This window comes from Sceloporus occidentalis, unplaced genomic scaffold (genome assembly GCF_023333645.1).
Source record: "Sceloporus occidentalis isolate IW3139 unplaced genomic scaffold, rSceOcc1.0.p SCAF_5, whole genome shotgun sequence".
In the NCBI taxonomy this organism is placed as follows: domain Eukaryota; kingdom Metazoa; phylum Chordata; class Lepidosauria; order Squamata; family Phrynosomatidae; genus Sceloporus; species Sceloporus occidentalis.
This window is the reverse complement of record NW_028316985.1, coordinates 80,312,832-80,335,360: the sequence shown is the minus strand read 5'-3', so window position 1 is coordinate 80,335,360 and position 22,529 is coordinate 80,312,832.

The window sequence follows — 22,529 nt, the reverse complement described above, 5'->3', positions numbered from 1 at the left end:
AGCAGTGGAGACACAAAGGCCACAGTAACAGGGGCAGGTCAAGGCAGCTGTGGGGCCAGGAAACTCTGGGCTGCCTCTAAAGCATCGTGGACAGTGCAGATAAGGCCACAGTTAGGACCAGTCAGATACAGAGTTATGGTTATTAGGGAGCAATGGAAAATGTGTAAAACTGAAGAAGGTTTTAGGAAGCAGAGAATGTGAAAGGTCAGTTTCAGAGAGAAGTGTTAATTTGTTTAGCCATGTTAATCCTCCAGGAAGATTTAGAACTAGCCATGCTTTGCAGCAATGAACCCACTGATCAGTGTAACCACTTGTCTATAATAATACAATAGGCCCTTGTTATCCACAGGGGGTTGGTTCCAGGACCCCCCCACCTCCCCACCCTTGCATATCAAAAACCATGAATGCTCATGTCCCGCTCGTACAGTGGCATAGTAAAATGGTGTCCTTTATATAAAATGGTAAAATCATGTGTGCTTTTTGGAATTTATATCTTTTTGGAATATTTCCAAGCCATGGATGCTTGAATACACGGATAAAAATATCTGTGGATATGGAGGGCCATCTGTAGTCACACTGAGGCCTGAGTACTAAATGCAGGGAGGGTTCCTGGGAGTAAAAGGGCAAGGTAGTATAAGGATTGGAATTGCAGGACAGCCTGGATATGGGTTCTATCTCAAACAGGATATTAAAGAAATAAAACATTGAGATGATTACAAACCTTGATCTCTAACTATAGAAATAGACCCCATATAACTCCAACACCTTCCCAGCAACAAACCAGTTTGTACTGTAAATTAAATTTCTCTCATCTACTGGGACATAAAATTCATTCTGCAGTAGCCAAGAAACTACTTCTCCCGGAGTATTCATATTCTGAGTGTTTTAGAGTGGGCAAATATGTCCAGAAATTATCCAGAGTATATGGTGGTGGGGTGAGCATCTCAAAAGCAAGCATGGTACCTGTGCTGACAGGGAGAAACAAAGAAACTGGACATTCACTGAAGATGCTGCAACCCATTATTAAAAGCTGGTAAGGAAAAGCACAGAAAACAGGCAGGCTTCTTGGGAGGAAAGATGCTTGAAGCTAGGAAGAAGATAAAGCAAGCAGTTGATTCCAAACACATTCCCCAAATTGAAAGCGCAGTACATCATTAATGAAGATAAAAGGCTAATTTCTGGGACTAAATACAAAAATCAATGGCAAGCTGATCCTTATTATCCAATGAAGCTTATCAAGAACAAGGCTTCCTGTGCAAAACCAAAGAGGCTCTGCACTGAAAGTCTTTGCCTAAATGTTCTGTTGCTCAAAGAAAGGAATCAGGCAGCCCTCCAAATGCTGTTGGACTGCAACTCCCAGCATGCCCCCCCCATGGGTATGCTGGCTAGGGAGGATGAAAGCTATTGGTCTGAAACATCTGGAGGGCTGCCCAATTGTCACTCCTGCTATTAGGAGTCCCAACTAACGTAACCAAATGTATCAATGAGATGTAGCTAAGTGTTGACGCACCATTTTCTGCTTCAATGGTCTGGTTGGAACTACCAATAGGATTCAGATCACATTGGTGATCTCCACCATCATTTAAAGACATTTCTGATCGAAATGTATTAGGTATCACAAACTGACCTTTTAATCTTCAGCTCTGCAATGCAGATCACCTTATTTTCAAGTGCCTGGCTGCAATATGAGCTAGTAATAAAATACTATTGGATTACATACCTACGTGGCGGAGCGGTTTGAGTGTTGGACTATGACTCTGGAGACCAGGGGGCAATTCCCAGCTTGGTCATAAAACCCACCTTAGGCAAGTCACATGCTCACAGTCTCAGGGGAAAGCACTGACAATCCTCCACTGAACAACTCTTGCCAAGAAAACCCCATGATAGATTCACCTCAGGACCACCATAAGTCAGAAATGACTCAAAGGTATACAACAACAACAAACCTGTTGAGCCAGAAACAATGTCAGATTTGTTAGGGGATGATTCCTGTATGTCCTGTACGAAATGTATCTCAAAGGTGGTATGATCCAGCCCTGGGCAAAGTATCAGCAGCTACAGAATCCCTAAGGGTCTTTGCTTAAATGCTTTGGTAAAGAGCAGCCTCAACTGCCTCCTGGGTCTGTCATTTACACCATTAAACAGCTCATACCTTCAGGAAATTTAATATTTTAGTTCAGTGGTTCTCAAACCTTTTACCCTATGGCCCCATTCCCACAAATGAAATAACCTGGTGTGAAACCGGGTTATTTCTGTGACATTCTCACTCGCCCTGAATGCACCCAGTGCTGTTTGCATGGGGGACCATGGAAAACCCCACTTTACCCGATGTATTCGACAACGGGTCCATTACCGCATCTTTTGCAAAGGTCATGAGTGATCTGGATCTTTGATAGTATGAATACGCTACCAAATTGATCTGGATCATGCAGGATTGTTTCCAGAAATAGAGGTGCCTCCATTTTGAATTGATCTGGTGCATGTGTGAATATTGACCAGGGTTTAAATGCCATGGAGATATTTGGGCACGTAAACAGTGGTGGGAAAATTGATTTGGAGTTCTGTCACTGCTGAGATCCGGATTTCCTCGGGACAAAAACGTAAGTGTGAATGAGACCTATATCTACATGTGGATGTCATACCTCCCCCTCAACGTAGTATATGAACAAAAAAAAATTTTTTTTGTTTAGTGTGTGTATTTTCATTTGCACATTCACACACACACACACTCACACACACACACACACACACACACACACATATATTTCATATTTTAACATTTTATAAGGAAATATCTTTGTTCAAATGAGAACAGATTTTTTAAAAAATACATTCACGATTTAACTCAATACATGTGTAAATTTTACACACACAAAATGTTTGGAAAGAGGAGGAGGAGGGATCGGGGCCTCCAAGTCTTGCACCCCCTTGATCAACTCTCATGGCAGCTGCTTGGGATGGTAGCCAGCAGACTTCTCTACAGGTTCCACCCCACCATTTGAGAACCACTGTTTTAGTTGAACAACTTTCTTTTGTAATTGGAACCTGTTAGTTCAGTTCCTACTCTTCTGAAACGAAAAGGGGAAATTGCTCCATTGTCTGATGAAACAGCCCTTCAAATATTTCAAGCTGCTGATCATCTTTTCCTAGTCCCTTCTCCAGACTAAAAAGCAGCCAAATATATTTTAGGGTCCACTCCATTTCATGATCAGATGATCAAGATGGCTTCCTTCATCACTTCATGATCAAAAGCTGACTGGACTAGCAGTTGACTGGTGACATAGTAATATCCATTGCCACATGCAAAGCAGCAAAGCAGTTCAGGGGTTATAAACTAAATATGGGGCACACATAACTCTGTCAAAGAAAGGGAAATGGCTTCAGTGCCACGAAGACCGGCGCTGATGCCTCTCTGCTACCTTGAGGCACCTGCTTCACTCTGCCTAGTGATGGGGCCAGCCCTCATAACATGCCCATTTTCTTCAACCTTTCCTCACAGGCCTTGGTCTTTTGATGAAAACCATATGCCTGGAGTGGGCTGTTTTAAGCGACATGCTGGCTTTTATGGGTACAGTAATGTACCATGACCCCCTCCTGCTGTCTTTCTAAGTGCTGGTTAAGGGGGATTTTCATGGTTTGGATATATTACTAAAGCTGCAAAAAGAAAGAGACTTGTTTTGCTGTTATATTTCAGTTGCTCTGCTGCAGGAGGACAGCTCTTTCTTGCTTCAGGAAAAGGAAGGAATGCTTGAAAAGACAGGAGCACACTTGATAACATTTCCAATAAAATTTTCATTTTGAATGACAGTCTGTTGCGATGTATCATATTATAATCTAGCCTACAGGCCTGGGATTGACTGTCACTTTCTTTATGCATTACTGTTCAGGCTGACATTTCTTATGCCTTGTCCTAATCAAAAAGCAAATTGTTTTGGATAGTTTGATAAAGACCTTTCTAGGGATTGCATTCTGTTACCTAAGTGGTGTGGGAATCAATTTTGTCCTGTAAAAGTAAAGATTTCATATCACTTCCCCTCCTTCCCCCCATTAATAAGGCAGAACACCTCTGGCTGAATGGAAATGTTGTAGTAACTCATTTCAAGAGCTTCTGATATAGTTAAAAGCCTAAACAGCAGCATGTTACCCAACTGGCCCTGCAGAGATTTATAACTTATCTCAGTGTTATAGGTGAGAAAAATACGATGTCACATTTACAGACATGGAGGTAGGCTGATCCTTGGATACATGGCAATGGCACATCTCAAAGCACATTGAAGGCCCTAAGAGGGACTCCTGTTTTTCAACCCCACAATTCCAGCTGGCCTAATTTGCATGCTACATAAAGTGCTTATTTATGTATTTATTTAATACAGATATATCCCATCTGTCAAGGTGCACCCTTTTAAAGGGAGTTTGGAATGTTATAAATGGAGCTATTTCCCTAGTTCAAAGAGAATACATTAAAATAGAAAGCAACATTAAAACAGCAGGCACTAAAAGCCAGTTAATTTTCCACTGAAAGACAGAGCAAATGAAAAGCATTTTAAAGTACGCTTGAAAAAAACCAAATAAGAGGCCATGCATAGTTTTAGAGGGAGTGAATTCTACTGCTGAGGAGCTGCTGCTGAAAAGGCCTCATCACTGGTATCAATCAAGTTGGTATCTTCTAATGGAAGACTAGAGGATAGGAGCACTGAGCACTGAGATCAGTGTCGGACCCATTAAAATTCATATGAGCATGACAGAGTAGCCTACAGCTTGAAAAACTTACTTTTGGGATGGATGTCTTCCCCAATGTGGCTGTGCTAGCTGATGGGTTCTTGGATTTTCTAGTCTAAAACATTTTCCAAATTCCAAATAGACCTACATATATGTTGGAGCCAAATTGTTTAGGGTCGGGGTCGGGGGATCAAAACTCTTACTTTAAAATGAACTCAGTAACAACATATCCAGGGGCAGCCATGTTGGCCATATAGCAAAGTACAATAACATCCAAAATCCACAAATGAGTGATACATCTATTGGGCCAACCAAAATGCACAATACACATGTTGCAATCTTTCAAAGCTCCACTAGCTTCTTCATCAGGCAAAGGTACTAAAAATCATACAGGAGGGGGGGAAATGACAACGTCAGTCATAGGCCTGCATATTGTCAAGATGTTGTGGTGGTTGTCCTCAGTTCATATGGTATGGTGGGATTCCTTTCTGGCCATGTGGGTTGTGAGGAATTCTTAAAGCCCAGCAGATAAAATTTAAATTCCATTATCAAACTCCCTTTGAGATCCAGTTTGTCTCCATCCTTTATGAGGCTACAAGCCCCCTTTGTTAGGCAAGCAATAAAAATGGTACCTGACAGGTTGGCCAACTGCATAGCTTGCGCACCAGTTACCTCATGGCTGCATTTTGTACCACATAAAGTTTCTAAAGCAGTCCCATCCTGAGAGTAGCATTACAGTACTCTGGCCTCCATCTAAATGGGATGTTTGTAACTGAAGCCAGTTCCACCTCCCTCAGGGAGTATTGCAATTGATGAACCAGCACTTTTGCCTGTTGAAACAACCAATGCCTATGCAGATAACCAGTGCCAGACACAAAAGACATTCCCGGTGGGTTTAAGCAACCTCTCTTTCACATCCAGACACTGTGTTCCCATTATATATTTTCCCCTTCTGATTCTGCTTTGCAGCAAGGAAAGGGAACAGTACAATTTTCTTAATGTACTTTTGCTGTAATATGTAATTAAATACAGAAAAGCTAAATAAAAACTACACACAGATATACACAGAGATGCACACCAGGGAGAAAGAACAGGAGCTGTCTCCGATACACAGGCACAGTTGGTTAATATGCTCCAATACTGCTATTTAAAAACAACAGCAGCCCTCATTAAGCCATTCAGCTTTATGTGATTGTTTCTTTCACTGTTCCATGAGACATGAAAGCTTTGTTCTTCACATGCTGTGCTTTTGGGCGGCAGAGCAATGGTTTCTGAGATATAGAGGGAAAGCAAGACTCTAGGATTTGGATGTACAGGTTTATACCAAGGTCCTGGAAGGACAAAATCTTGAAACCTGAAATCTCAGGGCATGACATATTTTTCACTGACTTCACTTGGTGTTTAAAATGCAACTGAACTCTACAAACCATCAGTTCATGGACAGATCTCCTCTTCCTGATCCTTGACTGCTGATTAGGTATAATAGGATTTATAGTCCCACACTTCCAGAGAGTGCAAAGCATCCCCGTGTTATATTTGTGGTCTTCATATTGTCATATTTCCATATCTGGAACAAAGCATGTTCTTAAGAGGTTTCAATGACCTTTGGGACCCCAGGTGAATTTCCCATGGGAAGGACACATAGATTCAAAGACATGTGAAGGACCCAGGTAATGCCAAGATAAAGCTGAATGGGTTTGGTGATTGCTCTGTTTCCTTTACCCCAGGTTTTCTGCATATCATAGATAAAGGTGAAAGCAATAAGCCAGTGCTTTCTACCTACCCCTGCCATGTTTCCACCAATTTCCCTATCCATCTATCCTTGGGTTGTCCTAAATCCAATCTAAAGTTAAATCCATCAGTCAATCTGGAATCACATTGTTGATTTCCTAGATCTTTGTTGCACTTAGCACTCTTTGAGGCTAAGACCTCAGATATAAATATCAGCCCCATACCTAGCCTCCTCACATACAGTTAGCCCCAAGTCTGTGCTCCATACACAAAGACAGATTCTTCCATTTACTGTGTCGCTCTTAGACCCTGTCTGAGCCACACCCCGCTTTCCATAGTCCTCTCTCTAGGACAGGTAAATATTAACCTCTCTACACCCCTAAACTCCACTATCCAATTTCCATACCTCTGTTTTGGTTAGCTCTGGATAGTGTGTCTGTTTGAATTACCATTGTGTGTTTGATTGAACTCTTGCATATTTCCATGTAAAAATCATGTTATTCACCCCAAACTTGGAATCTGGTATACATAGGTAGAAACCATCCTCAAGTTACTCAGCCTTCCTCAAGTTTCTTTCTGCTAAGCAAATTCCCCCAACATTTAAAAGAGAAATCGACACAATTTGTGGGGACCCCCAAGTCCCCCTCCCACCTTTTGGGTAACACTAGATAGAGTATACAAATCTGGACAGTTTGGAAACATTCTTTTTGGGACTACAACTCACAGAATCGCACAGCCAGTATGCTTGCTTGCCATGCTGGCTGTGGATTGTAGGAATTGTGGTCCAACAAAGTGACTTTTCTGACCCTTATACATTAGCACAAGACTATTCAAATGCATGGTATAGCGTTTTGAGTGTTGGACTACAACTTTGGAGACATGGGTTTGAATCCCGTCTCAGCCATGGAAACTCATAGGGTGACCTTGAACAAGCCACATTCTCTCGGTCTCAGAGGAAGACAAGGAAAACCCTCAACCCTGAACAAATCTTTCCATGCTCCTGACAGAGTCACCTTGAAGGCACGCAACAGCAATTCAATTGATGCTTCTCCTTAGCAGAGCTCTGATTGACATGTGCAGAGCCACTCTTTTCACGGATGTGGCATTGTAATCCCTTAAGTATCTTTTCCAAGCTCTGACAACAATTAACAACAAAACCTTTTTTTTAAAAAAATGATGGAATTGTTTTAGATGGTTTAAGGTGGCTTTATTGATTGTAGGCTGCTCAGAAATCTGCTGACACATTTTAAAAAATGAACAAACAAGAAAATCAATCAGTAAGCCTCGGAATACGTCACTCTACTTTTAAGAATTGAAAATTAATATTTAATAATGACAGAACAGCAAAAGGCTATGCGGTTAGTATGCATGAATGCTAAAAGAGCTATATGAACAGCCAGTTTCTTCCTACATCTTCCTGTTGTGAATTCATTTCTTAAAAGCCAGATGTATTTAAAAATAGTACTAAGGTAGTTTCTCCCTCCTCCCCCAGACTGTGACAATTCAATACAATGCTACTCTTCCCCGCCTCTCATCTGCCTTTCCAATCCTGCTTTACTTTGAAAGTGGTAAGAATAGAACAATGTGCTATTTGGTATAATTTTAACCTCCTACACTAGGATTGTTTGCGTCTTTTCAACCCACAGAAACAGTAAGTCTTGTTACTAAAAATGTGAATCTGTTGGTGAGCCACCTATACTGGAGTCATTGACAACTTCCAGTCTTCTTCCAGATAATGCAGACTGAAATGCCCTTTCCAGGCATGGGCAGCTGTGGACAAGAAGGCATGATGCCATGCAAATAGAGACTGTAAGTTACTGCAACCCCATGGATAGGACAAACTGAGTAATTCCAGAGCCTGCAAAATGGTTTATCTGGGGGATTCTGGGGATTGTAGTCTTACCCCTTACAAGGAACTTCCCAACCTCTAGAGAGATTGTGATTTCAGGAGAGTGGCTTCGATGTGGGTATATACAAAGGGCACCTGAAAAGTTCCACTGGCACTGCACGATTGACATCCTGAAAGGGATTTTCCCTCCCAGGGGAGAAAATGGGCAGGAAGAACATTTTATTTGAAGATCTAAAGTTTCAGTGACAAATTTTATGTAAATATTATACCGTTGCCAATTATTTTCAGTTCCAAGAACAGCGACTCTTTTCAAAGAGAAGAATGAAACAGAAAAATCACTGCCAGGATTGCATGGTTGTACCCCTGCAATCTGGCAATGTGTAAAATGGGATATCCTGAGAACTGATATGTGTGCTAGGAATATATCCCCATGGGAGCTAAAAACTCTCTCCCTTTCCCTCAAGTGAATGGATTATCTGTTGTTGCTGTGTGCCTTCAAGTCATTTCCGACTTATGGCAACCATAAGGCAACCCTAGCACAGTGTTTTCTTGGCAAGATTTGTTCAGAGAGGGGTTGCCATAGCCTTCTTCTGGGGCCAAGAGTATGTGACTTGCCCAAGCTCACCCAGGGGGCTTCTATGGCCAAGTGGGGATCAAACCCTGGTCTCCAGAGTCTTGTCTTAAATCCTGGCTTATCTATTCCCTTATAAATCTGTGTTATCTCCTAGCCATGCTTCTCATACTCAGCACAGCTTTCACACCTCCATCCATTCAATATTATTTGGAAGCTGTAGCAAACTAGAGAATTCAGGTGCCAGTTCCAGCTCTGAGCAATGCAATTCCCACTTCTTGCCAAAGGGCACTGATTATTGTTCTCTGTAATTAGATTAGAAAATCACAGTTTAACCTTACCAATGGAGTAGTTTGGCCCAGACGTGACTGGGAAAAAAGGTTTTCTTTCTATCTGCCTTTCTTTCTGTAAAATAAACAACACCTTTCAATTGGACCAATCTTGTGCATGCTTACTCAAAAGTAAGTCTCACTGTGTTTGTTGGCAAACATGCTGCATAAGCTAGCTTTAAGTAGAAATCTTATGCACATCCACCCAGAGATAAGACACAAGGGATTAATCAGGCATTGCTGTTGTGTGTATGCAAGTTAACTCATGATATATGGCAACCCTATCCTACAGTTTTCTTAAATAAACAAACAAATAAATGTATTTTGTCTTGATTTGACCTATTGTTCCACCTACTTTAAATAGTTGCTCTTTATCGTTCCCTTTTACAGCTGGATTGGGGCTGCGGCAACCACATGCCGCTGCCCCAATCTAGCCTTTGCAGGGTGCAAAAAGAAGCTGGAAAAAACGGCTCCTTTTTGCGCCCTGCAAAGAGCATGATAGCCACAGCACTGCAGCTTTACGGCGCTCTTTCGGGTCTGTGTTTTGTGGATGCAGTGCCAGAGGAGCGCCGTGACATTGTGACGCCGTGCACTATGTGGTGCGATGCGCAGTGTCACGCCAGCTTGGTGGCACAGCTGGGCCATGCACCATATGGATGCTACGCCCCAACTCTGCCCCCAAGCCAGCTTTTCCTGCCAGTCTCCACAGCCTCATATTCTCAAAGAAGTGACATTGCAAAGTCATTATAAATTAAACTTATTGTTAAATATATTGGCAAGTCATCCAAATGCTGGGTATCCTTTACTAAACAACCTCTCTTCCTAAGTCAAGTTCACGCGGATCCTCATCTATTACGGGGCTCCATGAAACCATGACAAGAAAAGAATAACCTGTATAACTGGATGGCAGTTAACTGCTGAGCATACGAGCTCTCTAGCTGACAGGATACTTTCACTATGGTATAATTTGAAATAATCATTGGCAGCTAAAAGCTGGGCAAGGGCACAGCAGATGGGGTCAAAAGTTACTGCCATGCCCCATTTATTGGGTTAGAAATGCTCTGACACTCAACCACAATTACCTCACATCAGGGCATCTGTAATGATAAGGGACCAACAAAGATCTTTACAATGTCAGGAAAGCTATTCCACTCATTGTAAATAATAATATGCACCCTTTCAGTATAAAGGCAACTTTGAGATATACTCTGTGACAAAATGAAAACATTCTGCCATTTGAGAAAGGAAAAATAAGCAACACCACCCCCAAAAATATAAGTTGTGGGGGAGAGACAATGGAGAGAAAATGTTACCCTTTACAAAATATATATTCTTGAAACCAGTAAGAGAAAGATGCTTTGATTCACAAGCTATTTTACTTTAAACAAGCTGCCTGCTTGTTATTTTCCTGATAAACCTGATGTTCACTTTTCTTCTTGCGGCAAAGAAATAACAGGCCAATATTTTCATTGAACGTGGCATGCACTGTGATAAGTCATAGTTGTTCTACAAGTATCTATGCTGCGTGGTTTAGGCAGTACCCAAAGCAAATGATTAATCAGCCAGAAAGAATGGATTCGAAAGAGTTTGTCTCTGTAAAAGGGCAACAGAACCTCACTGGAATTCCAGTTTTGTCAGCCATGATCCTGCATCTGCCATTGGGAAAACATCATACCATCCAGTTCACCTAATCCACCCCTCTCTTCTCAAACTTTTTTGTGTGTAAAATTTACATGTGTGTTAAATATTGCATTTACTTAAATAAAACAGTTCTAATTTGAATGATGTTACCTCCTTATAAAATGTTAAAATATGAATATACATGAAAGTGCAAATGAAAATATGCACACTAAATAAATAAAATATTCTTATTCATATACTATGTTGGGGTTGGAGGGGCATGGCATCCACACATAGATGTAAAGGAAGGTCCCAAGGATAAAAAGCTTGAGTACCACTGATGTATGCTCTCTTTTTTCTTTTTGAAAATACTGGGGAGGGATAGCATGGCAAGATTATCTGTTCTCCTTTTGTATTTCATGTATGCTCAGTAAGGAATTTTGAGCAGGTACATGTAGCTACAGTAGTAATGACTAGTGTAAAATCCTACCTTTTCTCATCTTAATTTTCATCGCCTAGTTAATGCAGTCAGGCTGCTGCAAACTGATTGAAAATCTGTGTTTCCTCAGCCCTCCTTCACCATGCTCCCTGTGCCTATGCTGTTAAAGAACCTTCTTGCTAGACAGATGAAGAGGAAAAAAGGAGGACTGGGAAGGCATAAAAATAAATTTCTTTAGAGGCTTTGGCCCAACACAGACAGGCAAGAAGTGGCACGCCAGCACCAATTCTAGGGTTCTGGAGCGTGCAGCAACTGCACACTCCGGAACCCTAGTCCGTACAGAAACCAGCATCATGGCAGCCTCCCGTCCACATGGGGCCCGCCATGATGACGACAGCGTGGTGCAGTGTCAGCATGTCCAAGCCCCGTGCTTGCGTTATTGACATGCCACAGTGTGCCAACGATACACTGATGACATCGTGCACGCACACCAAAGAAAATCTGGTTTTTCTGGGTTCTTTTTGGTGCAGAGGGACACCGCGCGGTTTGGCTGCTGTGGTGTCCCTCTGGAGGAAAAACGGACGCCTCCAGCCTGCCCTTTCGGAGTGGTCTGGAGAGCCTCTTTGTTAACTGTGGTATGTTTGTATATACTTCCTCTGATGGCACAGACATGAGGAGATGTTGAAAAGGAAGTTTTTGTTGCCATTTTTCATTGGCTTCATTATGTCATATTGTCCATCCAGTAAATTGTGCTTAATATTGACTCTTTGGAACAAGCCAGCTTTAATCCATGTGTTATGAAACTGACTGGTGCAAGAAATCATAGTAAAGATTAACCACCATTTGGGGAAGCTTTTCCCAATGGGCTGTCCTCCAGATATTTTGGGCTACCACGCTGATGATTCCTTTATTTATTTAATATCCCTCTTTCCTCTGAGCACAGACCCAAGATTTGGGACTAGGGGTTCTGTTTACAACATGAATTAAAATACAAGTTTTTTTTTTAAAAAAACATAATCAGATATAATGCTGAAGAATAATTCAAAAACAATTTAATGTGTTGTCATATTAGAATTGAAAAAAAACTACATCTAAACACTTTTAAAGCATTGTAAAACATAACAAGGAAGGGAGGAAGTAAACCTAAGGTGACCAGATGTCCTAACCACAAAGGAGAACAAGGCATAGCAAACAGTAGGACATTCAAGATAAAAGTAGGGCATTACCAAATAAAAGCTAAAAACACTGATATAAATATAAATTCATGTATCTTAGTACTGCTCAAAATGGGGAATGTTTTGACATCCCTCCTGGACAAAAGGCTGAAATGTAGGATGTGTATTGGAAAAGGAGGATGCCTGGTAATTCCGAGTGCACCTCTTCATTACAAGATCATTCTGCCCCCAGCATATAGTGGGGAAAAGCTTGTCCAAATGAAAAGGTCTTTGCTTCCCAGGGCTAGCCTACCTTCCTATAGAAGGAAGTTCAGTTGGGAGTAGCCACCAAGAAGACCCTCTATTATGTCCTCTTCAAACATGCCTGTGATGGTGATGGGACCAAAAGAAAGTCTTCCCCATAAAATGTCAAAATTCAGGTAGACTCATATGGGGAGATGCAGTTTTTCAGATAGTCTGGACCCATTGGGTTTTATGGATTATAACCAGCATTGAAGTATGCCTGAAAATAGACTGCTTGCCGGTGAAGTTGTTGAAAGCAGGAGTTTTTATTCTTGTAAGTGGCTTTGCTCAACACACTGGCCGCAGAAACTTGCATGCCCTGAATTGTCTGAAGATTTTTCTAAAGAAGGCAGCTCCATGTGGAGCTTGTTATAGTGATCCAAGCAAGATGTAGCCCTGACTGTTGCTCCTTCCAGGTTTGGGGAGGCAGGCCAGGCTGTGGAGATCTGTTTTCTCCAACAGAGGAGGGGTTCACAAGGACAATAGTAGCTGGTGGTTGGTTTAAGCCTGGACTTTAAAGGAGCCACCCAAGGTGCTAAACCTGTTTTGTGGCTTGGATTCACCACCTTGGATGGTTTTTGAAAAATCTGGATTGAAGCCCAAAGTCCATTCATGGTCACACTGACATGGATGTCACCAGCTGTCACTGCATGAGGAACAGTTGAGAGCCTGCCACTGTACATAATGGAAAGCCCTTGCTGTTGTATGTACATCCACCCCCACGTACACTGCTCACAGTTTTGTTTTGAGCACTGCAGAAGGAAAAGCAGTGCTTCTGAGGAAAAACGCACATATAATTTCAGTCAGTCTTAAGGTCAACTTTGTCATCTCAAAGAAAGCAACACCATCAAAGAGAATCCATCACATAGAAGCCATCAAACCAGAGGCAGTCAGAAATCTTTTAAACCTATTTGTGAAAAGAAGAACATTGGCTACAGGAGCCAGCTTTTGATATCCTATTTTCAGAGACAGCTGCAGTCACCACAGATATGACTATAAGGGTTTCAAGTACTGACAGGCATGAGTTTGGCTGGAAATATTACTACTGAAGCATTCTATCTGCTACAGTGGGCTTTCATTTTATGTCTTTTGGACAGAACAGTCTGTGCTGTATAGAGGAACTCCATGTCATTTTTTAAAAACACAATCAATCATCTTTTGATAATACTTCAGATCTAGTTACTCTAACTGTTAGAGAGTTGCATATGATTCTGGAAAAAGAATCATCTCGGTCTATAGGAAGACTTAATCGCAGTGGACCCAGTGAAATTGACTAAAACCCATATACAACTACTCAGACAAAATTGCGTTCCATCCAATAGTCATGCCTTGATGTGTTCATTTCAGCAACCTCCTGTGTTACATATTCCCTATGTAAGAATTTGAATTGAATAACTAACAATATTGTGGTTTTAACTGTGCCTTTGCAAATGCAGAGTAACCTTGCTAAAGAAAGAAATGTATACAGATATGGATATTTGGTGAAACTCTGCTTTTTCCCCCCTTCATCTTTCAAGCCAGGTGTTGAGAAACAGTGGATGACTAGAATGACTAAATGGTAGGCCTGGCCCAGCATCTCACAGTTTGAGGACCATCAGCTAGTGGGAGAGACAGCCAGCATAGTGTAGAGGTTTGAACATGGAACTACAACTCTAGAGAACAGGGTTCAAATCCCCGTTTGGCCATTTAAACCCACTGAGTGGCCTTGACCAAGACATACTCTCTCAGAGTCAGAGGAAAGCAAAGGCAAACCCCCTTGAAACATATCTTGCCAAGAAAATCCAGTGATACATTTGCTTTGTTATTGTTGCTGTTGTGTGCCTTCAAATCATTTCTGGTTTATGGCAATCCTAGGGTGATCTTATCATGGGGCTTTCTTGGCAAGATTTGTTCAGAGGAGGTTTACCACTGCTTTCCCCTGAGGCTGAGAGCATGTGACTTGCCCAAGATCCCTGAGCTGGGAATCAAACCCTGGTGTCCAGAGTCATAGTCAAACACTGTGCCATACTGGCGCCTAGCTTTGCCTTAGGGTGGCCATACATTGGAAGTGACTTGAAGGCAAACAACAACAGCAGCAACAACAATATTAGGAATGAGGAATAAAGGTTCAGGGGGAACATTTATCTCTGCCGGCAATATCAGTTCATACCTAGGGAAGAGAAGGGAATATACTTTCTGAATGAGACAAAAAATAGGGATCACTGGGAGGTCGGACAGGGTTAGGTTGTCCAAAAGAATAGTGCTCTACTGGAATTAATGTTCCACTGATATAATGTATTTGCCTTGAAATAACAATAGAAAGACAATTTCATTTATTCCAGGGTTTACCCCCAGCTGGTTTTCACATAGCCCTGGGCACCTGGATAAGTGGGGGGATAATTTATATATTCTGAAAATAAAAGCAGCCAACAATTCAATGTGCTCTAATTATTCCCATTTTTCAACAGAGCAAAGAAAGATTTTTTTAAACAAAATATTTCTTTCTCCTTTCTTTAAAACGGAAACAGACTATTGTGTTTTTGTTTTGCTTCAGAAAATCGGAGGATGACCAAACTCCCTGCCTCCTTAGAGGCAAAACAATTTAGAGCTGTTTGGAAAGGGACTTTGCAGACAGCAGCAGCACCAGCTAATCAACAACAACACATTTTCTTTTGGCAGAGCTAGGTAGATATTAGTTGGTGAGATAGCTTCCTTTAATATACTAGCTTCCTGGGGAACAACAACAAAAAACCCTAGTATAGTACTTTAATATATTAGCTTTCCAAATGTTTGCCTTTTTATTTTTTGCTGTGCAGAGAGACTTAGGGCTTATTGCAGCCAGCTTCCTGGGACCCTACATGAGAAGGAGAAAGCAGAGATTATACTTTCCCTACATATATATGGGGGGAAAGTATAATCTCCACTTTCGCCTTCTCATGTAGGATGCCAAAACTGTCTGCAGTAAACTCTCTCTGTTTATGGGGTGGGTGGGAGTGGATATGCTCTCCATGTCCTCCATCTCATGTAGGGTCCCAGGAATTTGGATGCAAACAACTCTAGTTCTTTCTGCAAAGCAAAAAATAAAAAAGATGGTCAAATGTTCCCCAGAAGGTTCAAGGTGTCGTCTCTACCTATGACGTCTTCATCAGGCAAAGGTGTTATAAATGATACCTGAGGGAGATGACAATGTTAGTCTTAGCCACATATGGTCAAGATGTTGTAGTTGTCCTCAGTTCAGATGTTATGGAAGAGTATTCATGCAGGTGGGCCCCCACTCCTTCTGGTCATGTGGATGCTGAGAGATTCAGTCCAGGCTACACATTTTACATTCCATTTGCAAAACAAAAAGCTAGTTTGTCTCAAATCCTTTGTGAGGGCACAAACCCCTTTGTTTGGAAGAGAAAAGTGAATTTCTCAGAAAGTGTGGATGCTTTGAATCAGGAAGAGTTTTAGGTGTTGTTAAGGTAAAGTATGCCAATTTAGTCTCAGTTTAAAAGGGGAAAAAAGTTTTACCTTTATTCAAGGTAGAAACCTCAAATAGTGAAGTCCAAGGCCATTGGCTCTCTCTTTAGGATTCTGCCTGTTGCAGAAAAAAACACAGTATCTTCACAAATCCAGGGGTAGATGTGTTGGTCATATACCAAAGTACAGTATCATCTAAAATCCACAAGACAGTAATACTATTATTGGGTCAACAAAAATGCACATTATACATGTCTGTCTGTCTGTCTGTCTGTCTATCTAGCTATTAAATAGAGTCCAGAAGATGTGAGATGCAAATCAGCTCTGGATGTAGGAACAAAAGTTGCATTTACTGGGTTGGAGCCAAATTTAGTCATGCTTAGAGTAGACCCCTTGAACTCAGTGGGACAAGTTAATCTTGACCAACTTCAGTCCTACTGATTCCAGTGGGTTTACTCTAAACATGAATAAGTTAGGATCCAACCCAATAAAACGGTATTTGCATTTGGGAATCAAAATCCAGTCCATTCAGTGAGTGTCAGACATGCACTTCAATGCAAATAATAATAATAATAATAATAATAATATAGTTTATTTGTAACCCACTTTTCCAAAATTTTGATCAAAGCAGCGAACAGTTATATATAAAAACATACCAATAAAATCAATTAAAAACAGCATTAAAATCAATATAGTAATACTAACAACAAAAGGGTCAGATAGAAGGGGAAGTCGATATATACATTCCAGGGTCATCAATGAAAAGGGATAAGGGAAAAAATGATTTTTCACGGTGGGAAGGCTTGGGAAAAGAAATACGTCTTCAAGTTCTTTTAAAAAAGAGCTAAAGATGTGGTGGAGCGGAGCTCATTTGGGAGACTATTCCAAGATCTGGGGGCCACAATAGAGAATGCCCTCTGTGAGATCCTCGCATAGCGTGTCGCTGGGACCTCCAACAATTTCATCACTGTTGACCTGAGTGTGCGGAGCGGATTATATGAGGAGAGCCGGTCCTCCAAGTACCCTGGGCCCAAGCCATTTAGGGCTTTATAGGTCATTACTAACACCTTGTATTGAGCCCGGAAGCGAATAGGCAGCCAATGAAGATCTTTCAAGATGGGTGTTATATGGTCAGACCTGGAACAACCAGCGACCAATCTTGCTGCCATATTCTGCACTAACTATAGCTTCCGGGTTTGGTACAAGGGTTGCCCCATGTAGAGCGCATTGCAGAAATCCAATCGTAGAAAGAAACGTTTTTAAAACATACAGCTATACCAAGTGTTTCTTTCATTATGTACATCCAGATAGCATGCATGTAGCCACAAGACCTATCTTTGCTTATCTTCAGCAGGATAGGTGGAGATGTGGGTACAAATTATACAGAAATAGGAGTAAAAATAACATCTGGAGGAGAGCATGATTTCTGCCTTGGTCTTAAAACGTTCTTCAAAATCCATGCCTAATAGGCCCCACAAAATTTTCTTGCTAGAGCAGTGATTACCAAACTTTGGTATTCCAGGTTTTTGGACTTCAGCTCCCAGAAGCTCCAGCCAACTTGTCCAACATTCAGGAATTCAGAATGTCTGAAAGATATCTGGTGGATCAAAGTTTGGGAACCACTGTGCTAGACAGAAGCCTTCTCATTCTTGAGATTTAGCAAACACTGGTGAAATCTTACCTGTAAGCAAAAACACTTTCAAAAACAGTGACTGGGGTTTGGAACGTTTTCATTTTATCTGTACAGGGGAATAAGACCTCTTCCCTGGCACAGCTTGGAATTTTTACCTTTTGGGGCAAGTGCCAGAATCTCTCATCCTGCTTAGCCCCACTGCCTGTGATGGATGGAGGATTCTAGATGTAATCCAAAACAGTAATGTCTGCATGTGCTGCTCGCAAAATACAGACAGGTTCATTCACTCTCCCCCAGAGGTTGCTTCTGAAGTTCTTACCTCTTATCACTGAATGTGGTCCGTAGTTAATCAAAACTCTTTCGCCTCTACATTGCTTGAAATAAGTTGATCAGATCTCTCATCACTACACTGGAACTACACTACAATGGAAGCATGCTGCACTGGAACCAAAGGAAGAGAGCAGGATACCATCCAACCACACCATAACTTTCATTCTTTTTCTCTTATTTCGTTATCCCTGCAGTGTCAACACTTCTCCAAAGATCTAGGACATGAACAAACATATTATGGCGACTTCAGTTTCTGGCCATTTTTTAAGCATAGGTCAGCCAAGGAAGCCATCGTTCCAAAAAACTCATCTACTTTTTCAGTGACCTTGTGCTACTTGGCTGTGATGTCTCTGCTTTTCCATTAAGGCGATGCCCTGTAATTTTGCCAGTTAGTGCACTTTTGATGAGACAATGTTCTGTTTTTCTTGCTTGGTTATTACTGCACTCCTGGTTCCAAGCAATTTTATTCCTTTGATGTTTTAGAACCAGATATTTAGCAGATCTTCATCTAAATGTGACTTCAGAGTTGCTCACACATAATCTTGCAAACATAGTTAAGGCTGTGTGTTCAAAATTAAATGGAAAAATTAGCATTCATTATCTCTAAAGGAATTCAGGCAAGGCACATCTATTCTGTCTGGCTTTTTGCAGCTGACTGCCTTTGCCTTTTACCTTCCTTGCTTTTCTTTTCCTTCTTGATATATTTTATTGTTTAATTTTGACTGAAAGGGCTTGTTGCTTTTTTGTTTTTTGAACTGATGAGAGCAGCTGCCTATTTTAAATCCTAGGCATCAGTATTTAAAAGAACCCCTTGTTGAATGAGTTGTTGGGAATTTTTTAAACCCATTTGTGTCCCAATGTACTAAGGTTTAGAACTGTGGTTGGTATTTGCAGTAAAGCTTAATATAAACTTGATGGCAATAATCTAAAGCCTTTTCAGATGATCCCAGCTTCAGAGGAGTGTGATGGGGCATGGAAAGAAGATGGGGAAATTTCCATCTGTGAATGTATTAATGTATCTTATCATAGAATCTAAGCCACTGATACCACTGCCACTACTATCACGATCACTGTTGCAATTAAAGGTGCTAGAAACTGTACTATAAAAGCGTGGGGGGGGGGGATAGACACAGGAACCACAACAAATCTTTATTATGGCTCAGAGACCTAGCAGAATCAAATTCACAACATATAAAATAAATTGAGAGCATGGGGAAGTATTGGTGAATTCATACCAACAGAGCTTATTTAAAACATTTACCTCTAGTACAGAAGTTAGATGTTCTCTGATCCTGATTGCTTCAGACAAAAACTTGGCAACTACCAAAGTCACACTCGGAATCTTCTCTTCTAATAAGAATTTGACATAAAATTGGACCAGTTTTCCTGGCAGATTCATCATTAATGGATTAATCATATGTCATTGAGCCTGCCTGTAGAACTCATAAGACAAAAGAATGTGTTTTATGGATTCTACTTCCTGATTATGGCTGGGACATTATCTTCTAGTTTAAAGGACACCAGTGGCATCACTAGGGGGTGCGGGGAGTGTGTTTGGGTGTCACCAGGTGACACCCAAAGGGAAGGTGACACCACTGCTCCTCAACACCTACTTTTTGGCAGAAATGGGCTGTGGCATCCATCTTTTTCCCTTAAAAATGTTTTAAAAGATGGTGGGAATCACTCCCACATGATTCACTCCCACAGTCCCCTTAGTGGGCATCAGCTACTGTGATTTGCTAAGGTCCGTTCCCATTGCTTGGGAAGCAACTCATAGAATCATAGAATAACAGAATTGGCAGAGACCACAAATCCAAATCAAAGCAACTCCTGCATGGCAGGGGGTTGGACTGGATGGCCCTTGTGGTCTCTTCCAACTCTATTATTCTATGATTCTATGAGTTGCTTCCCAAGCAATGGATATAGACCTTAGCAAATCACAGTAGCTGATGCCCACTAAGGGGATTGTGGGAGTGAATCATGTGGATGACATCTCCACTCCCTGCCAGGAGTGATCCTCATTGCAACAGCCAGAAACCAGATCTCTGTCACAATTCCCCCTTACATTGGAGAGCACTTGGACAGCCAGACTGGAGAGACAGATTTTTGGCAAGATCTGTGCAGAGGAGGTTTGCCACTGCCTTTTCCTGAGGCTGAGAGCATGCAACTCGCTCAGGATCACCCAGTGGGTTTCATGGCCAAGCTGGGAATCGAATCCTGGTCTCCAGAGTCTTAGTCTAACGCTCACACCACTACGCCATGCTGGCTCTTCTTATTTTAACTTAGCCAAACTTAAATACCACCATAACAAAGCTAGGGAAATTAATTGTACTTGTTTGGGTTCTGTGTTTTTAATTTATAGATGCACTAAATCCTGGATGTCCATCTTTGGGGTAGTTTGTTTAAAAAATCTAGCAGAGATTATTTCTCTACTTAACCATAATGGGTACCTATGCTAGTGTAATATGTTGGAAAGATAAAACTGTTAAGAGAAAGAAAGTTATGGTGGTTCTGTAGGCATAAGCATTAAAGAGATGTGGCATGGGCATACCTTTTCTGAAGACTAGAACTCCTTAGAACTAAAATTCACCAGGATATAGGTGGCATTTAACATACAAAGTAAAAGTGGCAGATGGCTCAAAGCCCTTTGAGGATACTTTTTTTTAAAATCCAACTACTCTAGCTTTAAAGAATAATTAATATTTTAAAGCGAGACCTTCTGTTCTAGTTCTAAACAGAACAAGATACTTTCTGTGTCAACGGTAGAGAGACTATTGCAGATATGAAGCAAGAGTTTTCCAGAAATTAAGCTAGCTTCCTACTAAATTAAGATTTGAAACACTACATTTTGAACACTGTTCTAAAAATATTAAAAATGAGTATTTAAAATACTGATTTTCAAAACGCAACTAAGATAAACACAAATTATTGAAAATAACTGATAATTGATTTGATAGACATCAAATGTTTTAACTCCAATGAACCTCTGGCACAAAATCTGTTAAAAACCCAACTATGTATGGAAAGATAGCTCAACAGCACCTCCATGTGAAATAAAGTCAACCAGTTTTGCAGGGTTTCTTTTAATAGAATGAATATCTTTAAATTGTTCATTTTCAGTCACTTAGGCCATATAAAAGATAGGGGCATCCGTAATTAGCAAAGATTTCATTTGTCAACAGCTATCAAAGGATTGTGTTATGATATAAACAGAGCTGAAGATAAAAAGCAGTGAAAGGGGAAAATCCAGTTTCTCCTCACATGTATAGCCAGAAGTCCAGCTCTTAGAAACAGCATTCATAGGCAATGAAAAAATAGATATGAATAAATGTGCATCCATATTTTGAAAAACAAAACCCAAGAAACAATTGTATTAATCCCAAGGAACATTTTAATTAGGAGTTGTACAATGGCAGCCTTGTCTCTGATAAGCTTTACATCACACTTCAGTAAAACATCATACCATAGAAGAGCAAAATATCTCCGTGCCAGAAACGAGCACAATTTTGTATTCGTCTTCTGCATCTTGCATGACATAGCTTTCATTTAGGCATTGTCAAATTTAATGTTTAAGCAGACAAGCTTCTACTGAGTAAACCAGCGAGTTACTGTATGCTCTTTTCAGTTTACTTAGGGCAAAATAACTGTGGATTGTAAAGAATCGTCATCAGTCACAAGCCTTCCCAATAATATTTTTTGCTATACACAATTAGAATGAAATTTTTTGAGGGAAAAATGAAACGGTATACATTATCCCAGCATGTCTTTACACAGCTTTTGGCTCAGCCTTCAATAGCTACATGCCAGGCATAAAATAGGTGCAGCTATTTCTGGCATGGAAATTCAAGGTGAGGGCTATTTCATCTCCTGTGTTTCTTATCAAGCAACTGCGAAACACAGTATACAGTTATTATTTAGAATCACATCCCTGTTAAAGATTTATTAGATTTGCATTCTGCATGCCTGCCATGTACAGATAAATCTCTGACCTCTTCACTGAGCCAAATCTAGTATTTTATTGAATTCTATATGACAATTCCTAATTTATCTTGGTCAAGACTAACCCTACTCAATTCTCTATGTGAGGCCCATTAATAGAAGACTAGAACAGGACAGGAACATGGTACTAGCAATACTTGTGGAATAATACAGTGTACAGTAGTTACAGACTGTATCACTACATATACATCCCTTCTGAGTTCCTCAAAAATGGCTGAAACTGGTCTCTCAGCAGATGGAGGCTTATCGCATAGGCAACCCATGAAAGGAACCACAGACATTCAACCTATGCCATAATTTTCCATGCCAGTATTATATATTATACAAAGGCCATTTACACCAGCATGGAAATTCCTAATGGTGGGCAAAAGAAGGATGAAACATCTGCATGTGCTGTAGAAATACAAATCA